Consider the following 10,384-nt stretch of genomic DNA (forward strand, 5'->3'; position numbering starts at 1 on the left):
AGAGGCATATGTGTGTGTTTGGCTGCCTAAAAAGCCCAAGGTCAAACTGGAGTTAATGCTCAAAGGAAAACATCTTGTTGCTGCAAAGCAAAGCTCCCTCCCATAAGCAGCCAGGTCTTCTGTGGGGGAGCAGCCTTCCCTGCTGCCAGCTGTCCCCAGAAGTGGTAGGGAACAGAAAATCCCACCCCTTCACTTCCAGAATGGGCACCACTGGGTTCATGTAAATACAGCCCACCTTAGTGCTGATGAACATGACAGGGTGGGAAAAGAAAGGGACAGAGAGAGGTGCCAGTGCAGCCCACCAGGTCTATTTTCTATCATTTGAAAGACATATGCTGCCCTTACCAAGCCCTGCCCCTGCTCCACTCACTTCCCTGGCTGGGCAGCTGAGCTGTCTGCAGTGGAAAGCACCAGCAAGTACCCCCGGGAGGCCATGGCTGCCCCTCAGTCCCCGTGAGGAAATGGCCTCACACCACAGGCACAGCTCAAGTAACCCCAGGTGGCCCTGCATATTTTTAGACTTCAAAAAGCACAAGCAAGATAATTGAATCTGCTTTCAGGTTTGAAGTGCTGGTGTGCCCAGCTGCCCAAATGAAAGGGGTAGGATACCAAAGGATGCATTTTCACCAGCATGGTACTCCCTTGGTGACAGTGGGAATTGGGGAGATGGTATCTCCTTCTGGAATGACATGTTTCTGTGTTGCTTTGAGCATAAATCAGATGACACCACAGCATCCTGATTGGGTCCTACCCATGTTTCCTTCCAAGAGACTTCTAATATCTTATTACCCAAATGATTTTTTTTAATTTTTTTTTTTTGCTGTGATGCAGATGGAGTTCACCTTCCATTACTGCCAGAGAGCAAATTTAAAATTCATATCCTTTTCCATAACTGAATTCATAACAAAGACAGGGTGTGGATATGTTTAGGCAATTAAAATAAGATACAGGCCAGTTAGCTAAACTGTGCCATCTGGGACATCATTGTTATGTATCTAATTAAGCTTTCTGTAAGGGAAATGTTTATGAAAATACACAATAATTTTGGCTGTCAGACTCTTCTCAGATGTCTGCAGGTAATCTAAAGCCAAGTGTTGCCATCTCTGCAGAAGCAAACCTTTTTTCAGACCCAGGTCTAACAAGTATAGTCACCATGAAGTGGCTCAGGAGCTTCTGGATAAGCTGTGGGGAGGTGGACATCAGGCAGACTGCCTTCATAGAGACAGCACAACTCACCAGATCCATTTCCTTCTTACTGATAGGCAGGAAATACAGATATAAGTATGTGCCTCAAAGGGCTGGACAGTGGAGAAGGGAAAGGGCTCTGCATAGCCAAGATGGAGGTGTGTAAACATCACTGGGTACACTTCACTGGGTACCTGCTCTGCAATGGCTGAGATCTGGCACCCTGTAGCAGTATAGAATCCTTCAGTCTGACCTAGTTAGTGCTGAGAAATTAATTAATTCTGATCATGGTGCCATGAAACTAGTAATTACTGCTGCAATTTTTATGCTTCAAGTGAAGAAGTACACTGGCTCTGGTAACTGAGTGACTCACAGGGCAGTTTTGCTTCCCCTAAGAATGGACATTTTGGGCTCACTTGCTCTTGAAAGCAGTGTTAGAATTACTACAGTGACTTCCTGCTAGCAACTTATTCAGATTTATGGGAATTGCTGGTATATAACTGGTTGTTACTTACAGACCAACACGGAAGATGTGTGAAAGCAGAAGATGCTTACTTGAAGAGGAAGAAGATGCTGAAACTCAGGTAGTTGAAGTTTGCACAGCACAAGAAGCAAAGCTTTGTGTGTCCACGAACACTCTTCCTCAGTCTGACTGAATAACAACTACTTGTATCAGCATCCCCATGCCCTTCATTTGCCTTTCACTAAATTAGTTGTGTTCAGTTTAATCTCAAAGTATTTTCAACTCACACCTATTATGAGCTATTTTTCTACCACCACAATTAAAAAAAAAATAGAACCAATAACCAGATGTTTCCTTATGAAAAAAAAAAATATTTTAAAGCCCCCTGTGAATTGGACATCTCCTATCAAAAAATAGGTTAAAAGAATAAGGTAGAAACAATGGGAATATGACATGGAACACTTTGAATCTTAGTGTGAAGCCTTTAACACAGCCAAGTTACAGTCTACTGGCAAAGTAATAAATGAGCTACTGTCCTCACTCTTCCAGGTCTCAAGGAAAAATCCAAAGATGTTGCTGGATGCTAGGATCCAGCAGTTACATTTGTGTGCCTGCACCTCTGAACTGGCATGCCAGACACACTCCATTGCAGAAGGGATGCAACCCACCAGGTGACTCTCCTGTTACTCAGACTGCTCTCAGTCCTTCCTCTCTCCCCTGGCTCTCCCTGCCACTCCCTCCTAGGAACACTGTTCCTACATGCTGCTGGAAAGGAAAAAACACCAGCTGCCTTCTCCCCACTCCTGCTGCAGGGAGGGAATACTCTTGCTGCTCAATACAGAATGAAGAGCTATTTCAATTATTTCAGAGGCTCAAAGCATCCACTGTAGTCCTTATTTTTCCTTCCCCCTAATCACTGACTCTTAGTGCATGTCTGATTGCAATTAATGCCCACATATTTAGAAGACCACAAGGGGAATCATCTATAAGTGGGACTGAATAATGAATAGACTAAAACTGGTGCACTTTTTCTGTGCTTTCAGTCATGAATGATCTTCTAATCAAGTTACAGCTTTCACAATAAGCTTTGGATCTTGCAAGGAAACCAGTGGTAGGAGGTTATTTGTACACTTTTGTTTTGATTTAGCGGCCTACAGCTTTAATACAATTAGAAATATTCAAAGGGTAAGAAAGACTGCAGTGTCTGTAAACAAGTGCACACAGCAGAGCTTTTCATATTTTCACATAGCATGGGTCTACATTACTATTTAATAACATGAATAAGCCATAGCCAAAGTATTTTTCATTTCATAAGAAATGCGAGTAAAAGATCACATCAACCACAAGTTAATTTGAAATTAAAATAACACTACAATAACAAAACATTACTCATGCTTCCACTGAGAGAGACATAAACTGAACAGCAACAAACAGCCTATTTTTTTTTCCCTCCCAAGGCATTTTCACCAATATGTGTAAAGGATGGTGTCACATAGCCACACACTGAACCAACACATATGGTAGCAAAATAGTTTTCTTCAGACATCTCTGCTGATGTAGAAGTATTACTCACCAGTGGTTACTTCTAATAACAGACAGGAAATTAATTTCTTATACTTCAATGCTTTCACTTTTGTATTGGGTTTTTTTTGTTGGTTTTTTTTTTTTTGGTGAGGCTCTTCTGAACTCTTCTGAACAAGTTTCATTGGAAAAAAATGTTTCATCAGGAAAAAAAATGAAATAGGCAACCAAGCAGCTCATAGATTTCAGTGAGAACAAGGCCTTTAATGTGCTCAGTAGGAAATTAATTATTCTGTGTGCTGAGATAAGGTTGTTGAAGATTTGAATACTTTCCCTAAAGGTGTTGCTCCCAACACTTAGCACCAGGCATTTTGCTTAGTGTAAATCAGCTTAATAAAGACACAGATTTGACTGACTACTTGGAATAGCCTTGCAATATAACTAAGAATTTGATACACAAGGGGAAATTAATACATGTAAACCAGACTAAAAACTCTGACACATTACTCTGGAACTGTAGAAATATCAACTTCCATGAAATAAAAACAGAGACAATGTTTTGGATTAATAACTTCTCACCAAAACACCTGTGATCCATTCCTTACATTAAAAAACCCCAACTTTGAACCCATCCCTGTGTGCACTGCTGGTTCAGGGTGCCATCTCATGGGGACAAACATAATAGTTTTGTCACCAGTGCCCATTGTTACTTACTGCATCACCTTCCTTTGCCAGGCTGAATCTGTGATTCAAAATCACCTGCCCTATTTTTGTCCCAGAAAAAAATGCAAACACACTCACATTGTTATGTTTTTTCCAGTTTTTTTTTTCAATTTAGTGATATTTTCAATGGTTGAAGTGTCACTCTCTAGTACTGTTTAGTTGAAATCACTTAACCACAAGAGTACTGCTATTGGGAATGCTTTCCTTACATATCCACAATTTTTTGTGCTTGATTATAGATTTGTGGAAGACCTCACTAGTGAATTATTGGCAGCATAATAATCCCTTAGTAAATTCCAAATGGAGCATATGAGCAATTTTAGAATTATCTGCCTTCAAATAGCAAAATAAAACCTGTGTGTGGATAAGATTGTTCTTGTCAATGTGGAAACTCTAGAGAGGGAGGAGATCACATTGACATAAGGTAAATTACCTGAAGTATCTTTCCCAAAAGAAATAAAGGACCAAGCAGCTCCCTCCCTCAGACACCAAACCAGTTTTAACTCAAGATTCAGCAGATTTTAGAAGGAATTACATGACCTTCATTGCTCACCGTAGCAGACCTCGACTCTGACACACAGCTTCTCTTCCAGCTCTGTCTTTTTTGTACTAGTCCCTTAGGTGCCTCCTTATCAGTATAGAGGAAGAGGGAATGAGATTTAGGGAATTTTCCCCCCTGTTTTTATTATCCATTGTCATCTGTAGATGAGTCACTTTCTTCTGTAATCCAAGCAGTTATCTCTGGATGTATAATCTTGGTGAAGGCACATATTTTCCCAGGCTTGCTTAGTGCAGGTTCACAGTCTGAATTTATGCACATTAAAGGAAAATAAAAGCTTAGAATAAATATTTGCTGAATATTTCACTGGAAATGGGCGTGACTTCACAGGATGAATTTACTCCTCTTGTGTGTTTTCAGGGTAGGATGAAGTATTTGTTTTTCCCTGCATGCAGCTAAGACATGCTAATTCTTGCTTCTCCAGGTGAAAGGCAACCAAAACACTGTGTGGATTCTTATGCACAACTTGGAGAAACACACCCTGCATGTTGTCTGTGCAATCAGTAAATTACAGAAGTTATAACTGCAAACCTATCTTGGGTCCCGGTTTTAAAATTTACAAATAATAGTCCAAGACTCCAGCTAATGCAAACCTGGTGCCCATGAAAGTGAGGCAGCTATTCCCACAGTCAGTTGATTCAGCTCCTATGACCACTGACCCAGGACTGCAAGACTTGCACCACAAAACATGCAGAAAATAATATTTTATTAGCCCATGATAGGGAAAGTATAAAAATGCTGTAAATGGAGAGACTCAGTTATATGTTTTACAAAAGAAAGTTCTAGGACTTAATAATAGGATTCTTCCTTCTTACTTTCCCACTTACATTTACCCAGGCAATAGGCAGTCCACTGAAAACTAGTTTTCCTCAGTCCTTCTGAGATCTAATGGTCCCATTAAGCTCTATGGAAAAACTTCAGAGGATACTGCATGTATATTACAAGCTAATAAACTTACTAGCACAATAACATGAACATTTATATAACAGGAGTAGGGCATTAAATTTAATAACACAAAAATGTAATAAGGAAAGATGTAATTACTTGTGGTAATGCAAATACTTCCCTATTTGTCTGAGGCCAACATTCAAAGTCCACTGCAAATGTGGCTACTGACTTCAGTGGGTTTTGGGTAAAAAAAGGGCAACAGACTTCCTAGAGACAATTGTATTGAAAGGTGTGGAAGCACTGTACGTGTGGAAGCACTGTAGACAAGTTATGGTAGAATAATAGCCCAGTTCCAAGAGCTTCCTGCTTAAAATGAAAATTATTCTGCTAAGAGTGGCTTGGATCAAGAGAAAGTTAAATGACCTCTCTATCCAGTTTTTTGCTCCTTTCCATACCTAATTAAAAGGCTTAGGGATTAATAAACAGGGATCCAGTAGGGAAATTCTAGCCCAGGTATCTAGTGCAGACAACACTGCAGTAGCTCACAGCTAGTCTTGTCCCAGACCAGCTCCCTCTCCCTTTATCACCTTAATCATTCAGGCCACAAGCCATTCAGTTATGTTGGAAACACTGCTCTCTACAGTCACACAGGCAAAAGCCACTTTGAATTTAGCATGAAAATTAAGTCTGGAAGCATCAGAGGCAGCCCATGAGTCTTAAAACTTACTCATGCAGATGAATCTCTGTTTTGCAACAGCCAAGTTCAGTTATTCTGCTGTATATTGGAATGGCAAAAGTTATTCCCCTGTCATCTGTTTAGAGGAGTCTGGTAATACTTTAAAAAGGACCTACTGGAGCAAAACTGCTTCTATGCTTCTCCCTGCCTAACAAAATTCAGATTTCTGGTACTCTGGCAACAGTAAACACTACAGATTTTCTATTGCATAGGAGATTCAGGGAAAGAAAATCTGGGTCAACTCACAGATTTGTGTCTTTTTTAAGACAGTAAGACACATGCTGTGACAACCAGCTGGCTCAAACCCTTTCATAACACAGGTTGTAGAGCCTGATCTACCAATTTTATGAGACCGATGATTTCTCTTTGGGTTACAGCATATATTTTTGAAAAATCTGGCAGTGATGAAAACAGACCCCCAGCTGATGAGAGCATGTAGAAAATCCTTAGGAGTTGTTCCAATTATTCTACAGGTCATCAAAATTTTAAATGAAGGCAGTATGAAGCAATCTAAAGTGCACAGTCCAAACTTGAACATTTCTAAACTCAAAGAAACATTGGCTGGGGAGCACTTTTTAAACTTTTAACAATAAAATCTCTGAGGTGAATAGGGCTATATAAGGCTGTTAAGTTCTGTGACTATGAAAACGTTTCAAAAAGAAATACTGCTGCACCAAACTCAACAATGCATAGCACAAAATCCCTGAACTCATATATGTGTAAAAGAGCTGGCAGTTTCCAGCTGGCAAAACTGTGTGTTTTAAATGAAAATGAGTCAGCCAATTCAGCCCTGAGGCCACATCTGCTCAACTGTACAAAAAGCCATCATCGAAGAGATTTTATTCTATTCAATCTCAACAAGTTATCAAAACACAGTAGTAGCAGTGGACTATATATTTCACAACTATATTTCACAACTTAAAAAAATAAGAAACATTTTTATTTCTATGCTCTGTCAAAAGATCAAATGAACAGCTTCAAAATGTGCCCTGAGTTATACCTGCAATCATTGTCATAGACTATTTTCATGTTGTGCTGGATTAATCTCAATATAAACTACAAGAATATACTGTCATTCCATTGCCTGGAATAAACTAGCTTAGTCCAGAAAACAAAACATTTTGTATATATGCAAACCTGTTTTGAAATCAGTGTGCCTTCAAGTATTTACATATTTTGAATTTCCAAGTTTAAAAACTCAACCAGAAGTAGACTGAAAAATAACATAACTAAGAAATATTAAGTGTTTAGCTCAAAAGTGACAAATTCAAGTTTTCTTTTCCAGGTAGACACAACCACACCCATTACTCTACTATGGCAGGAAATATTGTCACCATCCATCTCAGACTGGGTAGAGTTGGAGGACCACAAAATCCTCAAAACCCAGTGCTTCAAGTCTTGCCTCAAAGCTCATTCTTGTCTCTAATGCCATAAATGTAACACAGCTTTATTTTGTTGTCAGTCCTTCTGGTCCTGAATACAGCTTTAATTATTTCCTGAGTGCTTCAGGAATAAGCTCTTGTCCACAAGGCTGCTGTGGTTTCAGTGCTATTAAAGGGGTTATGTATGGCAGCCATCCACCTGGGAATACCACAGCAGCAGGACTCCCACAGGCCAGGCACTATGTAACAGGTAGAAAGGCTCCCAAAGGCAGCTGGTGGCTCGAAGTGCTCCTGCTTTTCAGCTCAGCATGGTTCAAAGAAGAGACCCAGCTGCACCACAACTGCATTGCAGGTCCTGTCCCAAGTACATGAGCTCATTATGTGTACACCAAACTGGATCGAGGTGCCGCAGTGGAATTTGGACAACCTAAATTTTACTTGGTAGTATTGCTACTGACAGCCTTTGTTACCCACATCAGATTGATCTGACCAGACTCAGAATCATTTCATCTAGAGAAATACAGGAAAACAAGGCTATATTCTCCTGCCTTGTCTGTCTGCACTGTAAAGGTCCCTAAGGCAGGGACTTCCCTTACCTGCATGTCTCTCACGTCATTTAGCTGATGCCAATCTCACTCTGAAGGTAACATTAGTCATCTCCAGCCACCCCTCTGCTGCCAGAGCAGAGGAGAGTCATAGACACGACACCTGGCTGTGCTGCAGGCATGACTTGTTTTATTGATGTATCCATCTGCTCTTGGCCCAAGGTGTCCAGGCAACAAGCAGTGTGGGTCCCTTCCCTCCAAACCAGGGCATGGCAGCAGGAAGCACTCTCCACAACAGCTGACTCAGCCTTAGGAAACACAGATCATCAGTGCCTGTGCCATGTAATGCCATAGCAATGTGAGCAATAACGCCCCAGGCAGTCATGGGATGGACTTAGATGAGGCCAGTAGGTACCCATATTAATACCTTTAATATGTTTTATTTTCATTACACTTGGTTGTACACAATCATTCTTAGAACAGGAACTTCAGCACTGGGAACCATTAGATAATGTGACTCTACTTGTCCCTCAAATTGAAGTAATGCCCCTAACATGACACTTCATTAGCTTCTCAATAAATAATCTTGATGTCATTTCCTCAGGCAAAAAAAGTCAAATTATAGCAGGAATATTGTATGAGTAAGACTTAAGTAAGGAGTGCAAGATTTAGCCTGTTATCTGTAAATGACAGAGGTGCCTTTTCTGATTTACTTTCTTTAATCACATTTGCAGAAACCAGTCATTTTTTCTGGAGTTTCTTCTGGAAGCCAGTTCACTGTTACTGGAGAGGCATACTTACACTCTTGTGAGGTATATATTGTTTTAGACCTCGGTCTAAAACCTAAATATAACATTAAAGAATTAAAAATCATAGGTACAGATGACACAGAATTACTAGCAACAGGAACGTATCTGAGATCATTCTGTTGCACTAACCAGAATGAAAAGGTAAAGCCAAAAAGGAAATTATACCCCAAGGAAGTAGCCTGTGTTAAATAAAAAGGAGGTTAAAAGTAGCCCAAAGGCTTCATGATGGCATAATCAACCATGAAAGAGTGAAAGGGATGGTTTTGCCTCATCCTTTGAAGATGGAATAAGAAAGAAATGGAAATACAATATTTAACCCAAATTTCTTGAGCCCCTCCCACCACTGATGCTATGCTTGAATCCTGATGACCACACTGCTTTAAGGTTCCTTTAGAAATCATCATCTCTCCTTTCACTTTGGCCAATTTCAGTTGTCTTTAGGGGCAAATTCTCTTTACCCTCTCATTTCTCAAAGCCTGATTGCATAACTTAGTCTTTCCTACATCATGTCTTTACACATTTGTAGTTGATCCAAGGAGAACACCTGTTATTGATCATGTCTAAAAATCAAACAAAGCATCCCCAACTCATGAGGACACTTACCAAAATAAACTGCCAACCAGATGACTTAATTAAGAGATTCACCACGACTTTCCCTGGTACAGGGAGAACTGTGGATGTGCCTTTTTCCCTTGTGCCCAGAGTACGCAGATTACTGTATCAAAAAGGTTCAGAGGACTTTTATTACAAAATAAAATCAAAACAGTTACACTGGAATTATTAAGTCAAAGCTGCACTGTGGTAACTTGGAGGTACTTGGAAGAATGGGGTTTATTACAGTCAAGTTTACAAGATACATTTTTTGCCCTAAAGGAATTAATGAACCAGAAGGGAAGATATTTAGCATATATTTAGATACTTATTTAGCAGATGTCCATATATCCATACAGCAAGTTGACTTTCCAGAACTGGTTTGTTATTGCTGGTGAGTTGAGTCACTTCCTCCTCCCCACTCCGTAAGCATCACCGTCACCTGATCTTCGTCACTAACCCACGGGTGAGTGACACTTGCCCATGACTGTCATGATTGATTAAACAGGACTGGACCTGTTTAATCCGGAGAAAAGAGGACAGAGAGGGGATCTTATTTAATGCATATCAATATCCCCAAGGCAGGTGCCAAGAGGACGGTGCCAGACAGTTTTTGGTGGTGCCCAGCCACAGGACGGGGAGCAGCGGCCATAAACTAAAGCACAAGGAGTCCCACCTCAACATGAGGAAGAACTTCTTTACGTGGAGGGCAGAGCACTGGGACCGGCTGCCCAGGGAGGCCGTGGACTCTCCTGTGGAGAGATTCCAAACCCCACCTAGGTGCGATCCTGTGTCACCTGCTCCATGTGACTCTGCCTTGCCCGGGGAATCGGTCTGGAGAGTCCGACTCCCCAAAGTCCCCCCCGAGCCCCAACACCCAGCGGGCGAGCGCGGCCCGGAGCGCACCCGCGGCCGGGGCGGGCCGGGCGCTCGGGGCGTGCCCGGAAGCGGAGGCGGAAGCGGCGCTCGGCGCTCGGTGCGG

General features: G+C 41.2%; 1 long non-coding RNA gene across 1 annotated transcript; it reads right to left on the minus strand.

The window, feature by feature from the left end:
• Positions 1 to 9,536: 9,536 nt before the first annotated feature.
• LOC136553805 (uncharacterized) lies at positions 9,537 to 10,309 on the minus strand. The gene is made up of 2 exons (XR_010783225.1): positions 10,079 to 10,309; positions 9,537 to 9,918 (listed from the first exon to the last, which is right to left on the minus strand). It is a non-coding gene; the product is annotated as an uncharacterized lncRNA (long non-coding RNA).
• Positions 10,310 to 10,384: the final 75 nt, after the last annotated feature.

Source organism: Molothrus aeneus, chromosome 1 (genome assembly GCF_037042795.1).
Source record: "Molothrus aeneus isolate 106 chromosome 1, BPBGC_Maene_1.0, whole genome shotgun sequence".
Taxonomy (NCBI): Eukaryota; Metazoa; Chordata; class Aves; order Passeriformes; family Icteridae; genus Molothrus; species Molothrus aeneus.